The sequence below is a fragment of the Thamnophis elegans genome, chromosome 17, assembly GCF_009769535.1.
Source record: "Thamnophis elegans isolate rThaEle1 chromosome 17, rThaEle1.pri, whole genome shotgun sequence".
NCBI lineage: Eukaryota > Metazoa > Chordata > Lepidosauria > Squamata > Colubridae > Thamnophis > Thamnophis elegans.
This window is the reverse complement of record NC_045557.1, coordinates 6,376,390-6,396,106: the sequence shown is the minus strand read 5'-3', so window position 1 is coordinate 6,396,106 and position 19,717 is coordinate 6,376,390. Positions and strand designations below refer to the sequence as shown.

General features: G+C 45.3%; 5 non-coding genes across 5 annotated transcripts; all 5 read right to left on the bottom strand.

The window, feature by feature from the left end:
• Positions 1 to 7,852: 7,852 nt before the first annotated feature.
• On the bottom strand, positions 7,853 to 7,920 carry LOC116520308. Its single transcript, XR_004256753.1, has one exon. It is a non-coding gene; the product is annotated as a small nucleolar RNA SNORD31 (small nucleolar RNA).
• Positions 7,921 to 10,784: 2,864 nt separating this feature from the next.
• Positions 10,785 to 10,856, bottom strand: LOC116520307. The gene has a single exon (XR_004256752.1). It is a non-coding gene; the product is annotated as a small nucleolar RNA SNORD30 (small nucleolar RNA).
• A 225-nt stretch (positions 10,857 to 11,081) lies between these two features.
• On the bottom strand, positions 11,082 to 11,208 carry LOC116520309. The gene has a single exon (XR_004256754.1). It is a non-coding gene; the product is annotated as a small nucleolar RNA SNORD22 (small nucleolar RNA).
• Positions 11,209 to 12,512: 1,304 nt separating this feature from the next.
• Positions 12,513 to 12,584, bottom strand: LOC116520305. The gene has a single exon (XR_004256750.1). It is a non-coding gene; the product is annotated as a small nucleolar RNA SNORD27 (small nucleolar RNA).
• A 1,019-nt stretch (positions 12,585 to 13,603) lies between these two features.
• Positions 13,604 to 13,674, bottom strand: LOC116520306. The gene has a single exon (XR_004256751.1). It is a non-coding gene; the product is annotated as a small nucleolar RNA SNORD26 (small nucleolar RNA).
• Between the last annotated feature and the right edge of the window lie 6,043 nt (positions 13,675 to 19,717).

The window sequence follows — 19,717 nt, the reverse complement described above, 5'->3', positions numbered from 1 at the left end:
AAATATAGACTTCCAAAAACAGACAAGGAAAACCTAATAGATAAACGAAGGAATGGATAGAGACAAGGGGTAACGGTGAATAAGTGACCACAGAGCCCAGATAAATATTATATGACACTGCCACTCTCCCGCAACATATAAGATTACATTTCATGAGGAAATACAGATATCTGATTTCAGACATTTTCCACAGAGGATTGCTATTCCTTTCAAGGAAATTTTAAAGTCTAGCAAAATCTGTCCAACAACAGGGATGCGCTGTCAAAATATATTTTTCTTATGCTTAATCCCAACAGCCAAGATTACAATAACAGCACAAATTGAGAGAACTTCCAGCCTGTGATAAGATCATGAGTGAACCATTCTGAAGAAATTGGGGACATCCTGTCAGGGAGAAGGAGAGCAGGAACAATAAAATCTCAGGTAAAAGAGAAAAAAAGGCCTTCAAAACAACGTCTTGTTTTTGCTAGTTGAAATCTCTTCTTTTAGCAGGCGAGGTAGAGTCGCTTGACATGGGTGGTACATTTGCAAAACCTGGCATCTTCAGGAAAGAGGAAAAGGAAAGGGGGAAAGGAAAGGAGGAGAGGAGATAAAAGGGAAGGATGAAGAAAGAAGAAAGGGAAAGGAAAGGAAAGGAAAGGAAAGAGGGAAAGGAGATGAAAGGAAAGGATGAAGAAAGAGGAAAGGGAAAGGAAAGAAAGAAAAGAGGAAAAGGAAAGAAGGAAAGGAGAGGAGATGAAAGAAAAGGATGAAGAAAGAGGAAAGGGAAAGAAAAGGAAAGAGGGAAAGGAGATAAAAGGGAAGGATGAAGAAAGAGGAAAGGAACAGGAAAGGAAAAGAAAAGGAAGATGAAAGGAAACGAGGAAAGGAAAAAGATGAAAGGGAAGAAGAAAAAGGAAAGGAAGATAACAAGAAGGAAAAGAAACAATGCCGCATAAACCTGGCATCTTCAGCTTTGTAACAGATGACTCCAAATCAGCCCCCTTTCATTACAGGTAGTCCTTGACTTACGACCACAAGTGAGCCCTACATTCCTGTTGCCGAGTGAAACATTTGCTAGGTGAGTTTTGCCCCATTTTGCGAACTTTTTCTGTCACAGTTGTTAAGTGAATCCGGCTTCCCCCTTGACTTGGCCTGTCAGAAGGTCATCAAAGGGGATCTCTTAATGTCCTGGGACACTGCAACCGTCATAAACCCGAGCCAGCTGCCAAGCTTGATGCTGCAACGGTTGCAAGCGTGGAAAACAGTCGCAAGTCCCTTTGTTCAGTGTCGTCGTAACTTTGAATTGTCACTAAACAAACGGCTGTAAGTCAAGGATTACCGGGACCTGTACTTGCAATAAATCTGACTAAGATGCTAACGTGAAAAGAGAAGGAAGCATGTTAGGCATGGAGTTGTGATGTGGTTCATTCTCAGAGTGAAATCTTCCCATCATTGCCGTCTGGAACACAATCGACACATGACTGAACGTGCGCAGCTGGGGCCTGGCACACGCCTGCAACATATCCTCTGTCCCGCTTGAAGCAATGTCAACATTGCCAAATAAAAATAAACTCTGCAGGGAAACCTGTCCAAAGATGGCCTCAGCAGCTGAACTGGAGTGTATGCGCACAAAGGGGAACCGTGGAGCGCTTCTCTTCCGTGCAGAAGATGCCCTCCGTCTCTTTAGCCGTCAGGACGAGGCAGGCTGCGCCACAGAGTGGCCAAGAAGGGCGGGCAGCGCAGACTCGACCGCAGGTCCTCGCAGGAGTCTCCCTCCGGACACGCGACTTTCACGCACATCTCGGCCTCTCGGTCCCCTTCGGCGTCGCGGAAGGGCTCCGTCACGTCAAAGCGGGCGCCGCAGGCGTCCCCGCTCAGCAGCCGGGTGTCCCGTCTCTTGGACCGGGGTTGCAAGAGGGATTGGGGCCAAGAGGGAGCAGTGAGGAGCAGGCGGAGAGGGAAAGGCTGGCTCTGACCCAGAGGCTGCTCCAAGTTCAGCAGGACGAAAGCTTTGGTGAGACGGACGCCTCTCTGGCAACGGAGGTGAAGCATCCAGCAGAATTCATGCTCTGCTCCTGTGAGGGGTGGGGGAGAAGAGAGGCAGTATGTTGAAAACTGCAGAGGGTCACTTAGATGTGATAGTTAGAGAAGAGGAGAGGGGGAAAGTGTAGGATAAAAAAAGAAGGGAAGGGAAGGTGGAAAGGAAAGGAAGAGGAAAGGAAGAAGGAAAAGGAAAGGATGAAGGATGAAGAAAGAGGAAAATAAAAGGGAAGGCGGAAAGGAAAGGAGGAAAGGAAAGGAGGAAAGGAAAGAAGATGAAAGAAAAGGATGAAGAAAAAGGAAAGGATGAAGAGAGGAAAGGAAAGGAAGAAGAAAGAGGAAAGGATGAAGAAAAAGGAAAGGATGAAGAAAAAGGAAAGGATGAAGAAAGAGGATAGGAAAGGATGAAGAAGGAGAAAAGGAAAAGGAAGGGAAAGGAAAAGCAAGATGAAAGGAAAGGAAGAGGAAAGAGAAAGCAAAGGATGAAGAAAAAGGATAGGGAAAGGAAAGGAGAAAAGGAAAAGATAACAAGAAAAAGAAACAATAGCGTATAAAGTGTAGATTGTAGACTATAAAATATAAAGCAAAAATAATTAAAACACCCAGCCTTCCTTTCTCAGCTGATCTGACTTCACACCACCAGAATTTGGCCGGAAGCAACTCAAACCCAATTTATCCTAATTTTAAAAACTGCAGACTTCCCCTAAGTTCCAGCACAGGGCTTCAAACAGAGCTGCGTAAACGTTCCTCCATTCCCTTCTTCACAATCTTCGCAGCCTGCCCAGTTCCCTAGCCGATTTTCACCTAGAAGCTCTAACCTCAAGAGGCCGTTAGGACTACAAAGACCATCGGTTTTACGTGGGACAAGAGATTCCACGGGGGGGGGGGGGGGGAAATCGCAAAAACCCTTATTGAGAGACAACCTTCCCAACCCCAGGAACTCTCCAAAGCCCTGGGAAACAGCAGCCCGACAGCTGTTGCACAGCTGCCTGGGCTCCGAGGCGGAGTCTCCGAAGCCCATCCTCCGCTTGGGTCTGATTGGCTGCCCAGCTGGCACCCAGTCGGAGCCTGGCACCTGTCCCACGGCCCTCCCCGCTTACCTTCTCTGCCTTCGTTGACTTTGAGCGACGTCGTCATGCTCTTGAAGTCGCCGGATGCTAACATTGCCATGTAGGTTTCGTACGCGTGGGAGGTGCACCGCAGCATGCAGCTGCTAAAGCTGGGCTGTGCAGGCAGCTGCCCTTCCAGCGTGGCCGCCGGGCTGTCATCGGCAGGGCATAGCGCCCACGGCTGCACCGTCGCCAGATCCCGACTCCTTCCGACGTAGCCCACAACAGCCATGCCCAGGATCCAGAAAACAACCAGTCCAGAATGACCCATCGCAGATTTTCGGGACAGAAACCAGCATGTCGAGGGAGAGCGCCGAGGGCAGGCCGAGGGGCTGGAACTCACAGCCACAACAGGCCTGAACCTGTTGCTTCAGCCCGCGTGGATTCCTCAGCCCCCGCCAGCTGCTGGGAGGGTGCCCAGCGCGGCAGCTGCCAAGCCACTTCGGAATGCCAGGCGCCAGAGGGGGAATCAGAGGCAGGGAGGGAGATGAAGACCGCTGGAGGCCTGCCCGAGTTATACGAGATGTAGCTTGCCTACCAACAGATGAAGAGATGGTTTAAATAAAAAGAGATTAGATTGTGCGGAGATGAATAGGTTGACCATGAAAATAAAGGATAAAGAGGAATCGGAGTACTTCCAAGACATGGGGAAGATTTTATGATTGGCTGGAGAAAGGAAACTGGAAAAGAGTTTCTGGGGTTGGGAAGGGTGTCTCTCAGTAAGGGTTTTTGCGATCTTTTCCGCGTGGAATCTCTCGTCCCACGTAAAACCGATGGTCTTTGTAGTCCTAACGGCCTCTTGGAAAAGAAATTAGGGAGAAGATAAGAGAATCCAAAGGATGCACTGTTAAAATTCCAGCCCCGATTAGAACGAATGCGTGTCTTGTGAATTTTTAAACTTAAATCTTTTTTTAATTTTTTCTTTCTTTCTTTTTTCTTTGTAAGCCGCCCGGAGTCCTTCGGGATTAGGCGGCATATAAATTTTAACAATAAATAAATGGAAATGGGGGTGGCGAGGGGGAGATAAGGGGAAAACAGAGAAGAAAATATTAAATATGTAAGTATATATCCAAAAGCGAGATAGAAAGGGGAGGAAAATATAGTTAGGGTAGATTAGCAAAAGGTAAGGGAATAAGAAACCATGTCAAATTATATTTGGGTTTGCGGAAATAACCATCCCAAGGAAACATAAAATGAGATCTGAAAGAAACACCTACAATAGAAAAGAGAGAGATGAGAGAATGAAAGGAAGATGGGGGAAAGAAGAAAGAGGTAAGGAGAGGAGAGGAAGCGAAGGAGGGAGGGTAGGAAGGGGAAGAGTAGGAGTAGGAGAAAGGTAAGGGAAGAAGGAAGGGGAAGGAGAGGAGGAAGAAAGTAGAGAAGGGAAGGAGGGAGAAAAGAAAGGAAAAATGCAAGTTTTGTCCCACCATTTTGTTCAGGTACGGGGGCAGGCTGCGGCAAGAGGTTGCTACAACAGAAATGGCGGATGCTGGTTTATTTTGCACATTCTCCAAGGACTGAAAGCATGCCAAGGGTTTTTTTTTTGTAACTAGCCCCAAGGGGAAGGCAAGATCCTCGGGGGTTACTAGCTTAGGAACTGCCGCGATTCATTTAGCAACGGCGTCGAGGTTGCAAAATAGGACAAAACTCAAAATGTTCAAGTCATCCAGGTTGTGGTTATGCCAAAGATGTTTTCAAAACAAGAGCTGAAGAAGCTTCTTGGATGCGAAGCAAAAAGAAAAACCAGAATTGGGAAAAAAGAATTGGGTCACTGAATAATTGCTCGAGTGGAGGATGGAAAGCACATAAATTTGATGGAGGGTCCAGCTTTTGACCTGTCCTCCATCAAATGACCTTAAAAAGGTCATTTGGGGCAGCTTATCAGAGGCCTCATTGTCCCATTCCCCAAACCAACAGGATGACAAGGTCGGAAAACTGATTATACCCAACCACAGTTGAAAGGGTTTGGAATTGTCTGCTTATCTCTAAAAAGGATTTTGGAGAACAAAATGTACTTCAATACAAATAAAAGTAAACTCAACACATTTTCTTTTTGATTTATTCCCAAGCCAGCATATACTAAACATCAAAATTATCTGGAACTGTAAAAAAATAGAAGTTGCAGGTTGTTGGGAACTTAGAAAGGAACTTTTAAAAAGTGACTTCTGACCCCACCTTAAGACATGAAAGCCAGCTGGATGACTTTGGGCCAATGGCCAGGATACTGGGAGTTCTAGCCTCCCTTTAGGCATGAATGTTGGCTGGGTGACTTTCAACCAATCACTAAGAAGATGGTGAGTTCTAGTCCCCCTTTAGCCATGAAATCCAGATGAGTGGCTTTTGGCCAGCCCTTCTCAGCCCAACACACCTCACAGGATTGTTGTGAGGAAGAGGAAGGAGGGTTGGACTAGGCAAGGGGTTGGACTAGAAGACCTCCAAGGTCCCTTCCAACTCTGCTATTGTACGGAGTATTAGATAATCTACCCAATTAGGTAAGAAAACATCCACTAAGCAAATCCCGTCTCCATCCATCCATCTTTCACCAGGATAGTCAAGAAAACAAACCACAGCATTGTTTTTCAAACTAGCATATTTATTAACAGTAGCAAATTTGTATGCATTTAAAAGAAATTTAAATTGCCAGTAATTTTTTCCTGACATGTACCAAAAATCTTTTTAACAAGTGGGGGGGGAAAAATCCTGTAAATTTGTAGATAAGTTTAGTTTATAAGTTTAATAGCATTTATATGCCGCCCAATCCCGTGGGACTCCGGGCGGATTACAGTACAAAATAAATCAAGGAGAAAAAAATAAAATAGAAAAGATAGATTAAAAAACACACCATGCACTCCGTTCTAAATGTATTTAGGGTCAACAGCCACAGGGCTGGCAGAACAGCCAGGTTTTAATAGCTTTCCAGAAGGCCGAGAGTGGGAAGGGTCCGGATCTCTGCGGGTAGATCATTCCACAGGGCCAGGGCAGCTACAGAGAAAGACCTCCCCCAAGTAGTCGCCAACTGGCATTGCCCGGTCGACGGTACCCGAAGGAGGCCCAGCCTGTGAGATCTTAATGGGTCGTTGGGTGGTATATGGCAGGAGGTGGTCCCGTAGATATCCAGGTCCTAAGCCGTGTAGGGCTTTAAAGGTAACGACCAGCACGTTCGGAGACCGATGGGAAGCCAGTGCAGCTCGCGGAGGATAGGTGTAACATGGGTGTACCTAGGTACACCCGATATCACTTGCGTGGCTGCATTCTGGACCAATTGTAGTCTCCGAACACTCTTCAGGGGCAGCCCCACATAAAGCGCATTACAGTAACGAGAGCATGAGTGACCATTTGAAGTGCCTCCTGGTCCAGGTAGGGCCGCAACTGGTGCACCAGGCGAATCTGGGCAAAAGCCCCCCTGGTCAAAGCCGACAGGTGGTATTCTAATGTCAGCTGAGAATCCAGGACAACACCCAAGTTGCGGACCCTCTCTGAGGGGTGAAGAGTTCCCCCCCCCCCAGGCTGAGAGATGGAATATCTGGTCCGTTCTTGGGGGGCAGCATCAATAGCCACTCAGTCTTGTCTGGATTGAGTGCCAGCTTGTTAATATATAAGATATATTAAATATTATAAGATATAATATCCCCCCAAAAAACTTTCATCCAGTTTCTAAGTAACAGCAAACTCTTCAAGTTATAATAGTTTTTAAAAGAGAGAATCCCAAAACACACATCTCTGTGCTGCATATTCTTTTGGGGTGGGAAAAAGCTAGTAAAAATATCTCCAGCTAGACTTGAATTTCAGATGTTACAGGTATTTGAAGGCGGAATATCGGCGTTTCATTATTCCACTACTGAAGCACACACACATTCTTGTTTCACAGCTGGTGTTATTCTTCTCAAACGTCTTCAAGGTAACCATTTAAGCCTGCTTTTATGGAGACAGAAAAAAACATAGATCGAAAATTGAGGAACTGCTGAAATAATCTGTAAATTACAACACAGGTTGACTCTCAAGAGCCAAAGGAGAACAAATAGGATTTTTGGAGCACAAAGACGGCAAAATTTGAACTAAGGAGGGGATGATGCATCAGAAACCAAGAATAATGGAATTGGAAGTTTAAATCTAGCCTAGTCTAGATTTAACTAGTCTAGTCCAACCCACTGTTCAAGCAAGACACCCTATGCCATTTCAGACAAAATAGTTGTCCAATCTTATTAAAAACTTGTGTTGGAGCATTCACAACTTCTGGAAGCAAGTTGTTCCACTGATTGTCAAGAAATGTCTCCTTATTTCTAGGCCGCTTCGCTCCTTGATTAGTTTCCACCTGTTGCTTCTCGTCCTGCCTTCCGGTGCTCTGGACAATATTGACACACGCACCTTCTTTTTTGGGGCAGCCCCTCAAAATATTGGAACCCTATGCCACTCACTTCTTTTCACTAGACGCATTCCCGTCTTACAAAATGAGATTTCAATCCGTGTTTTGGACAGCTTCTTCCCCACAAAAGCAATCTTTATTTTTTAAAAAATATTACGTTTGGTGTTAGAAATGAAACTCTCACCTCTCGCTGTGAGAAATAGCAGATTTCAAGCTCTTGTTGAGTCCAGCAACATCATCCTGGCAGCCGCCTGTGGCAAGGAGAAAGATGACATGGCCAGCATGGCGTTAAAAGTCACAGATTAAAGAAAAGAAATGCAACATGAAAAGGTGGCAGAATCTCCCAAACCCGGCTTTAATTCATCAGAGGAACCACTCAGTCACAGGATATCAGACTGGGGCGGTAACAATCTCATCATTGAGAGCCAGCCAGGGCAAGTATCAGAAACCACCACAAAGGCCTGGCTTACACACCACTAACCACAATTGCCCCAAGCCCCCCCCCAAAAATGAACCAGACTGTGATTTAGCGAGCGATATGAATCCAGGTGGATTTGTCACTCCGCTAACTTTTATCTCATCTACGGATAATCCTTCACTTACAACCATTTATTTATTGGCTTGTTGAAAGTCACAACTGAAAAGGGGGACAGTTTTTCACCCTTGAATCAACCCTAAAGCGAGAGTCATCTCGGAGGCTTGAGGACTCCCCAAGTCACGGGGTTTTGTAGCCCAAACAATAAAGTTTTCCTGTGGGAACCAAGGACCTTCTCACAGGGGGCTGGCCAGGAGGAGCAAGTATCCAAGCAACCAGCCGGCACCTGGGATTGGACAGCGTGACCCCGTGACTTGGGAGGAAAGGGGAAAACTTTTAGTTTTAATTAGGTGAAAGCTACGGGAAATCTCTGAGTCGGCTTTCATCAGCTTGCGCCAATGTGATGTATCCAATAAATTATTCTTTATGGAACTCAGGTGCCTCAAAGTTTGCGTTACTTGGAACCTCGACAAATAACCTGTGCAAAATTCAGAACCTCAACAAATAACGACCGTGCCACTAACTTAAAAAGGCCTGTGACTCACTTAACACCTGCGGCAAGGGAAGGTCAGAAAATTGCAGCGGTGGGGAAGCTCGCTGAACAATTGTCTCGCTTAGTAACAAGACAGTTTTGAACTCAACTGTGCTCATTAAATTCAGGCCTACAGGCAGGAAAATCCACTCACCTATGTTTTGGGCAATTCCTTCCAAGTTATTTTCTGCAGGAGGCAAGAAAGAAAAAAAATCAACTTGTGTACAATGAAAACATCAACAAATCAATAAAAAAACCAGCAATGTGGAAACCCCATCAGGAATCCCGCTTATCAAATTCGTCTCTTTCTTTTGCAGTTTTTCAGGCAATTCCGGGTGTTTTCATTTGGTTCAAAGTGAGCTAGGTGTATTCATCATTAAAACTGCAACGGGCAGAGATGAGAATGCCCATTTCTCCTATTTATTTTTGTCCTTTAATGACCCCGCAATCCTTGGCATCAGGGTGGAGGCAGGGGAACTGAATGGAGCAAAGAGTGTTACGGGCCAGATGCCTTTCTTGTTGCCAGAGAAGAGTTTTGTTCAGCGTGTATGTTATTTTCCATACCTTTTAATTATATCTTAATGTCAGTATTTTTAACATAGTGTTAAAAACCAATGTGTATTGCTGGTCTTTGACCGTAATAAAGATTTTACTTACTTACTAGTTCAACAGGTAATTTACTCATTGTGCCCAGAGAGAGAAATATCTGCCGCTACTTAGGATTGAACTCACAGCCTCCTGATTATGAGGCAAGAGAAATCCACCTCTAGGCCACCACACCACTCATTAGAATGCCCATTTATGTATTTAAAAAAAAATCTAAGAGACGTGTGGTTTGGGATTCTTTTTTATTTAACTACTAGCTGATAACTCAGCCTCGCCCAGATATTTATTTATAGGAGGAAAATGTCTGGACCAAAAGTAATTTCTAATGTTGGATTATCGCCCTTACCAGAGGGAGCCCCCTTGTGGAATATAGTGAAACCGTTACCATAGCAACTCCACTGTGTTGTACAGAAGCCATTTTACGGCGGTAAGGTAGAAGCCATTTGAAGGCACAACAGGCTGTATCTAAGCTAAACAAAAAAAATCTACCTCTGAGGTCAACTCCCAAGTGCCATCCCCCCCAGGTTTGGCTGTAAGCGGCCTATAGGGCAGCCCCATAGCTAGATTGGCAGCAAATAAATTTAACCAATAAATTTTATTTCAGCTCCAACCCTCAGGATGTCTAGAATGAGGCTGGGATCTATGTCTATCAGCCATTCCTAGCTTAAGGGCTGTACGAAAACAGCCACTCACCGGGCCAGATTTGACCCACGGGCCTTAAGGTTGCGGACTCATAGATTAAAGCTATCTCCATGTGTTTCTTACCCATTCATTCTCCATCATGCCGGAACACTGGAACTGGCATCTCCATTCTGTAGGAAATAACGTATCAAAAATACATAAATACACCAGCCAGGTAAAATTCTGGTTCTCAATCAGTAAGTGTCTGTTTGCAAGCAGGGCCTTCAAATTTCAGTACCAGCCTCAAAAGCTTGGAAATCTGCCCCAACAAGGAAAAACGTTAAATTAAATTGGGGTTATCCTGCTTATAACAAGGCTTAGGTCTGTTTTCACTCCAAATTGAGGCTTTAAAACAGGGACATCCAACTTAAGGTTGTTAAACTTTAAGATCTGTGGAGTTAAAGTTCCCAATTTAAGGACCTTTAAATGTTTGTAGACTTCAACTCCCAGAATCCCCCAGCCAGCTATGCTGGGGGAGTTGAAGTCAGTCTTATGGGATGTTAAAAAGGTAAAGGTTCCCCTTGCACATAGTCCTTCCCAACTCTAGGGGACGGTGCTCGTCTGTTTCAAAGCCGAAGAGCCAGCGCTGTCCAAAGACGTCTCCGTGGTCCTGTGACCAGCATGACTCAACATCGAAGGCACACGGAACACCATTACCTTCCCACCAAAGGTGGTTCCTATTTTTCTACTTGCATTTTTTTTAACCTGCTTTCGAACGGCTAGGTTGGCAGAAGCTGGGACAAGGAACGGGAGCTCCCTCCGTGACGCAGCGCTAGGGATTCGAACCGCCAACTGATCAAGTGTTCCTAGCCAACGTGCCCCTATGTCTTATGGAAACTCCTGCTCCCAAGAGATTCAAGAAAGCAGGGCATAGGAGGAAATATTTGGGGCACCAATGACCTCCCCCACAACCTGAGGCTTGCCTAGTTCCCAACCGATGCTCAGATTCCGGTTCTCAACAGCGAAATTCAGCCGAACGAGATTCCAAGTGTTGAACTCATCATATCAGCGGGAACCCAGGCTGTCCGAAGACAAAATTAACGGTGAATTGAGCGACCGGGGAAAACTTACTTCGGCGACGCAGGAGTGCCCGTCTTCCTCTTACTTCGAGAAGCTTCATTTCCTTTTGGAAGCTGTTGAAAGAAATAATAACAGTTGATGTGCATCAAAGCAGAATTTTGACGCTCAAGAGGGTTTCTTGGGAGACAAAAGGGGGTTTAAGATGCCCGGTGGGTCCCATCAGACAGCTTCTTCTGAAGCAATCCATCCTCTTTTCCACCTGCTGGTACCAGTGGGTTCAAACTTTGCAGTTTCTGGCACCAAGCAGGCAGTAAGACGTGGTGGGTTTTCATCACTGGGACGACAAATTGCTGGTTTTAACAGCCTTCAATGCATTTATTAAATTGATAGGATGGCCCCCATCTAACTTAGATGCTAATTAAGCTGCCATGATATCTGAACATTTTCAAATGTAATTTATATCCCATGATCCGAAGACCGGTGAATTGACATGACGATAAGGGCGCTATGGGGACGCGGTGGCTCAGTGGCTAAGATGCTGAGCTTGTTGATCAAGGTCGGGAGTTCGTATCCCTAGCACCGCGTTAACGGAGGGAGCTCCCGTTACTTCTCCCAGCTTCTGCCAACCCAGCAGTTCGAAAGCAGGTAAAAAAATGCGAGTTGAAAAATAGGAGCCACCTTTGGTGGGAAGGGAAGAGCGTTCCGTGCGCCTTCAGCGTTGAGTCATGCCGGCCACATGACAACGGAGACGTCTTCGGACAGCGCTGGCTCTTCGGCTTTGAAACGGAGGTGAGCACCGCCCCCTAGAGTCGGGAAGGACTATGTGCAAGGGGAACCTTTACCTTTTACTAGTCCTACATACTGGTAATCCTTGGCTTGCCACAGTTCAGTTAGTGACCAGTTACAACAGCACTAAGCAACTTGTGTTTTTGACACTTATGAGCATTGTGGCATCAAATTGAAACGCTTCGCAACTGTCTCATATTTAAGCGATTCCCTTTTGCGACCTAATGAAAAGCAATGTCAACGAGGAAGTCAAGATTCCCTTTATCGTTGCGTTACTAACTTCGGTGCTGCAGTGATTCATTTAACAACGGTGCCAGGAAAGGTTGTAAAAACGGGGGCAAGATTGACTTAATAAAAATATCTCCCTTGTCAATCTAGTTTTGGGGTTCAATTGTGCCCGCAAGCGGAAGACTACCTCTGCAGACTTAAAGGCCTAGCCAAAATCCAACATCAATTCCCTAAAATATCTTTAAATACGGACTCACCTTTCTTTAAAGTGAATCCATTGCCTGTAGGGTAGAAAAAGAAAACTCAAATTAGTAAAAGAAAAGGAAAGAAAGACATTTGTGTGAGAGAACCGTGGCCGATCAGGGCTTTGGTAACTCAATTGCCATTTGACTTAAGAGTCGTCCAATAACAGAGGTCATCCTTTCAAAGGCCAAAGTCACAAAACACCACAATGGACCCACAACCTTCAAACTCACCTCTAAGAGCTCCTGTAGGGCGCATCTTAACCATCGCCGAATCTTTCCAGGTTCCCTGCCGTGTGCCCTGAAAAAAAAGGAAAATTCAAAAATTATACATTTTGGCTCCAAGCGGATCGCCTTAAAATAATAATAATAATCAGGATTTTTGCGTGTTCTCAGACGGTTAAATTAACATCACCCACAATCAGACATATGCTTGTCTATTTTACGCTCATCACGGAACACAGGAAGGACATTTTAAAGTGCCTTTGGTAACTAATAATCCAGATTTTTAAAGGCTGTAAGCCAGCTAGAAAACAGTAAGCAGTAACAGAGCTGGAAGGGACCTGGGCGGTCATCTAGTCTCACCCCCTGCTTACGCAGAAAACCTGTAACGAGGATTAGAACTGCCGACCTTTCTGATCAGCAAACTCAGTGTCTTAGCCACTGAGCCATCTAGACAGGAACTGCATTGAAGGGGTGCCAATTTTTGTAGATTACATTATAGTCCTCAATTTAAAACCATCCATATACTGACCGTTCAAATAGCAATTAGACTTATATACCGCTTCATAGGGCTTTCAGCCCTCTCTAAGCGGTTTGCAGAGTCAGCATATTGCCCCCAACAACAATCCGGGTCCTCATTTTACCCACCTCGGAAGGATGGAAGGCTGAGTCAACCTTGAGCCGGTGAGATTTGAACCGCCGAACTAGCAGTCAGCTGAAGTAGCCTGCAGTGCTGCATTTAACCACTGCGGCACCTCGGCTCTAAGTTACGACAGCATTCAAGTGTGACTTACAATTCACTTACAATATGGCATCCCCATGGTGCGTCATGTGATTCCTTTTGCGACCTTCTAGGAAGCGAGATTCACTTAAGAACCGTGCTACTAAATTAACAGCTGCAGTGATTCACTTAGCCACTGCGGCAAGGAAGGTTGTAAAGTGAGGAAAACAGCTCGCTTAACAACGGCCTTGTTTAGCAGTGGAGATTGGGAGGGGGAGTTTCAATTATGGTCGTAAACAGAGGACTACTTGTAGCAGAGTAAAATAGCTTTAAAAATGATTTTTAAAATGGACGCTCTGTACTTTTTACTTACTTACAACGCAGAGACATCTGTGCTGCCCGAAGCTGCAAAACAACAATAGGAAAAATGAATATATATATATTTCTTGTCATCTAAACCTGACAAAGCCTTTTTATTAAGACAATGGTTTTCTGGAATCCAGTTGGTCAATTCTCCTTTGTGGAGGGGAGAGGGAGCCACTCAGATCCGTTTTAATTTCTCCATTAAACCATCAGAAAGAGAGAGTTCTGGATCTCTTCATTGTAGCCTTCCCCGACTTCAAACCAACTCGTGGAGATATATAAATCTCAAGTTACCTCCTTCAAATGTTTAATATTCTCTTGGTTATTTCTTTTTATTACTACATTTCAGTGCAGGATATGGAAATGGGCTACAGATAACAGTACTGTGCAAAAGTTGCAGGCAGGTGTGAAAAAAATGCTGTAAACGAAGAATGCTTTCGGAAGTATAAATAATGTTTATTTTCTGTCCATTTCCAAAAATGCAAACAAAAATCTAAATCAAATCAATATTTGGTGCGACTGCCCTTTTGCCTTCAAAACAGCAGCAGCAATTTTTCCGGGTTATTATACACAGTTATTGAAGGAACTCAGCTGGTAGGTTACCCCAAATATCTTGGAGAACTAACCACAGATCTCCCGTGGATGTAGGCTTTCTCACATCCTTCTGTCTCTTTGTGTAACCCCAGACACACCGAATGATGTTGAGATCAGGGCTCTGTGGGGGCCATGAAATCACTTCCCACTACTTCTTGTTCTTCTTGACCCTGAAGATGGTTCCTTAATGACTTTGGCCGTAAGCTTGGGTCATTGTCCTGCCGCAGAATAAATTTGGGGCCAATCATATGCCTCCCTGATGGTATTGCATGATGGATAAGCATCTGCCTGTATTTCTCAGCATTTTTTAACTTGAAAAGTTTTTATCTTCCATTTTCATAGCATATAATCACATGTATACTATTGCATGGTCAATATCAAGTTGTATTATTAAGTACTTACATCAATTCATACCAAAGGGGAAAAAAAAGAAAAACCCAGTTATTGGCTCTTCTGCTCTCCATACACCATATTTATACCTTATCTGACACTTTCTTCCCCTTCTCTCCTCCCCCTTTCTACATCCTGTCTTCCATCCATCATTTTCTACTCTACTTCCCCTTCCTTTCTCCTTCTCCTCTTTCCCCTTACCATTCCTCCTTATACACCTCATCTTCCCCCCTCACCTGTCTCCTACCCCTCTCTTCCTACCTTTCTTCTCTCCTCTGCTTCCCACTTTTCCTCTAATTCACTTGGTGTTATTTCAGCTTCTGAGCAAACTCCCTTTTGTGTTGATGGTATTTATAATTCCATTTCAATATACATAAAAAAGAAAAAATAGCAGTATACATGTACAATCATAGTACCTTAAAATCCAACACCCCTCCTCCAACTTAGTAAACTCCACTCCCTCCCACCCTGACTTCCCAGAACCAATACAAGGTATAAACCTTTAACAAAAACAGTTTAAAATATACTTAAAGAGACATTTCTCAACATTGAGAACACCATTAATACTCTTGTTCGCTCACTTTGCGTTTTGAAAATTGACAAAAAGTAAACAACTATTTATATTTCTCAAAGCATTCTTGGTTTACAGCATTTTTTCACACCTGCCTAAAACTTTTGCACAGTACTGTATATATAAATATTCCCCGCCCCCTAATATTTCTTCTTTTAGTCACCAATTTAATGGGCATTTATTGATAACTGGCTTTTCAATTTGTTAATTTCATGAATCAGGTTTTTTCTTTCCTGTCTTGTGCAAACAGGCGGCAATATAAATTTCCAAATAAATAAATATTGCAGCAGACAGCAAAATTAGTGCCACTTGCAAAACAGATTTGCCCATTTAAAAAAACCCGCTGTTTTAAAAGCCTGTCTCACCTGAAACTGCAGAATCTCATCGGCCCAACCTGCAGAGAGAAAAAAATAATGTCTCTTGGCCAAATTGGAAGGAAGACAGCAGGCTGAGTTCCTCGGGATGAGGGCCTCGAATGTACTTCGAGGACCTCTTTTATTGAGAAAGTTAGTTACAGCGTCATCAAAAAGAGCGTATCAAAAGGCGTATGTGGTCACACGTTACAAATAAGCAAATAAAAAGTTATAGCATGGCATAGGGTAGGGGGAGGGAGGAGAAAGGGCAGGTATTGGCATAGCTTGCTCACATAGCTCATGTTACATGAGTTCGCGTAGTAACTCCCGACCGCTAGGCGGAAAAGTTCCTGATGCGTCCCACGGCGCGATGTCTCACCATCCCCTGTGTACGTGTTCCAGGCAGCCGAAGCTTCCCTGCACGCACACCCGGTGATGGATTCCAACATCTCCTCTGTTTTTGCTTTTAAAAGGCATCGTCTCCTTCTTGGTCACTGGGCTTGCAAAAGGGATCTTTCCCCATGAAGGGGTTGACTGTCCAAATTGAGTTTAGATGGTGTGCAATCCAGGTTACCTAGTATTTGTAAAATTACACAGAACGAGCCTGCACACACACACACACGGAATGGATTCCAACATCTCCACTGTTTTTAAAAGGCAGTGTCTCCTTCTTCTTCTGGGCATGCGGAAGGGATCTTTCCCCATGAAGGGGTTGACTGTTCATGTAACTCCATGTGGTTGACAATGTGAATATTCTTCTGTGGAGCCAAGCTAGAGAGTATATTCTTACACACAGCTAATAAAGAGGGTACACATCGAATACAGCAACACAAGAGTACCAGCAAAGCAACAAGGGTTATAATGGGGGATATTCCCCTAAAGAAAAGCGGATCAAAGGGATTTGCTTACTGCTACCATTATTAGTTACTACTTGATAACCTTCATGCGAAACGTTCCGCCGTGTAATACAAATGGGGGCAAGAGGAGGTAAAACCCGATGTGTCAAAATATACTGGGCAGAATCATAAAAGAACATGTGGACGATTACTTGTCGTTCCATACAGTGCAGTAACATTCCAGCCTGTAAGGTTTAGGGGGACCAAAATGGGCCAGCCCTGTACAAACCCAGCAATCGGACAGATTATTTATACGGGTAAGGTTATGTATAAGGAGATGAAACTCATTTACTCGCCAATCCACAGTGCGTCTGGGTCGACGGTGTGGAGTGGAGGCATCCTCTACACGCTGTTAGTATAGTCCCAGAAGGAGCCGCCCCACATTCCCCAACCCAAATAAGGAAGAACAAAATAACCATCAATAAAGCAAATATAACCTTATGATATAAACACGCTCTGCAGTCCATGGGCTTGGAAACCTCCTCCCACTATGATCGATAGTGGGGGGACTTGCGGCGAAACACAGGGGAGCATAAGGTGGAGGGTGCCCTGCCCTGTTTTCCGGGTCAGAGACAGAGACAGCCTCAAGCTGTGGTTCCTGCTGGTTGGTCATGATCAGGCTGCTCCTTGTTTTGGTGGTTTGGGCAAATATGGTCTTACGTGTCTTCCTGGGACCCAAAGGACTTTGTCTTTTAGTTCGATTGCAGCGTAGCCCCCTCCCCAGGTAATCAGGTCCTCGCCACGTCAAGTCAGGCAAGCAGCGATAGTAGACGGGTGGTCGAGGAGTGTCCGCAGAAAGCGGAGTTGCAAAATGACGAGTTGCTGCTGAGGAAGGCGGCTGACCGGTGAGATTTAAAAAGTTTAATGTATCGAGACAAAGATTAAGAATGTTTTGCAAAGCCGGGAGGCTAGGGGGTCCTTTCCCCTGTGTTTCAATGTAGCGATCAAGGGCATGCTTAAGAGTCTGATTGGCGCGCTCAACCATAGCCTGTCCTTGGCTGTTATATGGAATGCCGAATTTATGCACAATGTCCCATTGGTTACAAAAGGCAGCAAAGGCTGCACTAGTGTAAGCGGGCCCATTGTCTGTTTTTAATTCTTTTGGGCGTCCCAGCGATGCAAAGGTCCGAATGCAGTGATGGGTGACATGTTTTGTGGCTTCGCCCCTTTGTGGGGTAGCAAACAAGAAGCCAGAGTACGTATCTATAATTACGTGTAGATACTTCCATGGAGCAAAGGGTGAATAGTGTGTCACATCCATTTGCCAAATTTGACAACATTCCGTCCCTCTGGGGTTAACCCCCATAGGGAGGGAATGCGCTTGTCGGCTACAAGTGGGGCACTGCTGAATAATCGCAGATGCCTCCGCCGATGTGAGGCCAAATTGTTTTATGAGCGCTTTTTAATTTTGATGAAAGTATGAACGGCTGTCCCATGGCGCGACAGCAGAGCAAACATTGACATGGGGTGGGGGAGCTGATGCCGCAGCGTCAGCAACGTCATTGCCCTCCTGGAGAGGCCCAGGAAAAGGCTGATGACTTCGGATACGGGAGACATGAAAAAAAATGACAGCGAGAAGAAACAAGATCTTGTAAAGTAAGAAACAAGGACAAAAGTTGTGAGTCAATACAGGGAGAAAGATACGATTCATGCAAAGAGGTTATAAATCTGAGTCACATATAAGCTATCAAGAATTAAGTTAAATGGTTGTTTTTCAAATAATTGAAAGGCCAAAATGGAAGCGGCCAATTCAGCTCTCTGAGCAGATTTTTGTGGCTCTGTTAGCTGGGTGTGCCATGTACCATCCTCCTGCCAGGCACATGCCCCACGATGTTTGCTCCCATCGGAGAAGACAGTCACAGCGTCTTTAATAGGAAAGGCGGATTCCATTGGAGCGGAAGGACCTTGGCGAGGCTGAGCCTTGGGTCTGTGGGGAGGTGGCAGGAAACTTCCCCCGTCCGCCAAGGCGAACTGGAGTTGCTCCGAGGTGGCACACAGTATCTCCCGTGTCTGCAGGGAACAAAGAACGTACAGGCCAGTAGGTTCTGTGCCTGTCAAGAGTTCACAGTGGAGCCTGCCCTTGGAAATAAGGGCGGCAAACTGGTCTGGTTTTTGGCTGAGTTCCTTGGGGTGTGGGAAAGATGGAACCATTCCAAAATCAATACCTGAGATGTTTTTTGCGTGACCCGTCAAAACCGCGGAGGACAAAATCGTGATCGACGAAAGCGCGCATGTGACATCATCACAGCGCGACGAAAAAAATTAAAAATTGAAATAAAATTAAAGCAAGCCGATTCACATAAAGGTAAGGGTTAGGTTTAGGGCTAGAGCGTTAGGTTAAGGGTTAGCATTAGGTTTAGCGTTACGTTAACGGTTAGGTTTAGGGTTAGGTTTGGGGGGGTTAGGGTAAGGTTTTCGCTTTATTTTTACATTTTTCGATCACAGCGCGATGTTTTCGTCGCGCTGTGATGACGTCAAATGCGTGCTTTCGTCGAGCGCAATTTTGTACTCCGCGGTTTTGTGGTGGAACCCTTGGCTTATCCTAATTCTAAAGAAAAACTAAAGAAAAACAGTATACATGTGAAGTCACATTTTGTAGTAGCACTCCTGTTGGTAGCTGGGGAGTATTGACTAAGGCTATGGCTAAGAGGGCATTTGCTTGCATTTGATCTACCCATACCCTTTGCAAGGCTTCCTCCACTAAGTGGAGAACATTTTTATGTGAGTCGGAAAGAGTTTGGAGTTGGAGTTTATTCAATTTGTAGGCCGCCCTATTCCCCGAAGGGACTCAGGGTGGCTGAACAAAAGCCAAGGGAGGGGAAATTACAAAAAGTAAGACAAAACAATCAGACAATACGAACAATTTAAAAGCACAACAGACACAGCAGATTAGAGTAGGGGGGTGGGGAGGACTCAATCCCAGGCTTGCTGGGACAGCCAGGTCTTCACGGCCGTCCGGAAGGCCCGAAGGGTGGAGAGGGTCCGAATCTCCATGGGGAGCTCGTTCCAAAGGGCCGGAGCAGCCACAGAGAAGGCCCTCCTCCGAGTAGTCGCCAGCCGACATTGGCCGGCAGATGTAATACGGAGGAGGCCTAATCTGTGGGATTGAATGGGTCTGTGGGAGGTGTCTAAAATACCAGAAAAGCGGTGGCCATTAACGTTAAAGCTGGTGATCGGGCGAGCATGCAGCAAAGGTTGTTCCATGGCCAACAAGTGAGTAGACGACACAGGAGTGGGTTAAGGAAGCGGCAAGGCAGAGGAAACCACTTGCCCTTCCGGCACTCTCAGGGGAACGTAGGGGATGAAAGCCATACCCATATGCCCCGGGTCATCGGGGTCCAGCAAAAAGGGGGCGTCGATGGCTCCCTGCAGGACAAAGTGTCGCTGTGGAAAGACCAGCAACAGAACATTGATGGGCAGGGGAGTGGGGCCTTTGGGGCGGAGAATTAAAGACTAGGCGGTTCCCGGCAGCAGGGTAGCGAT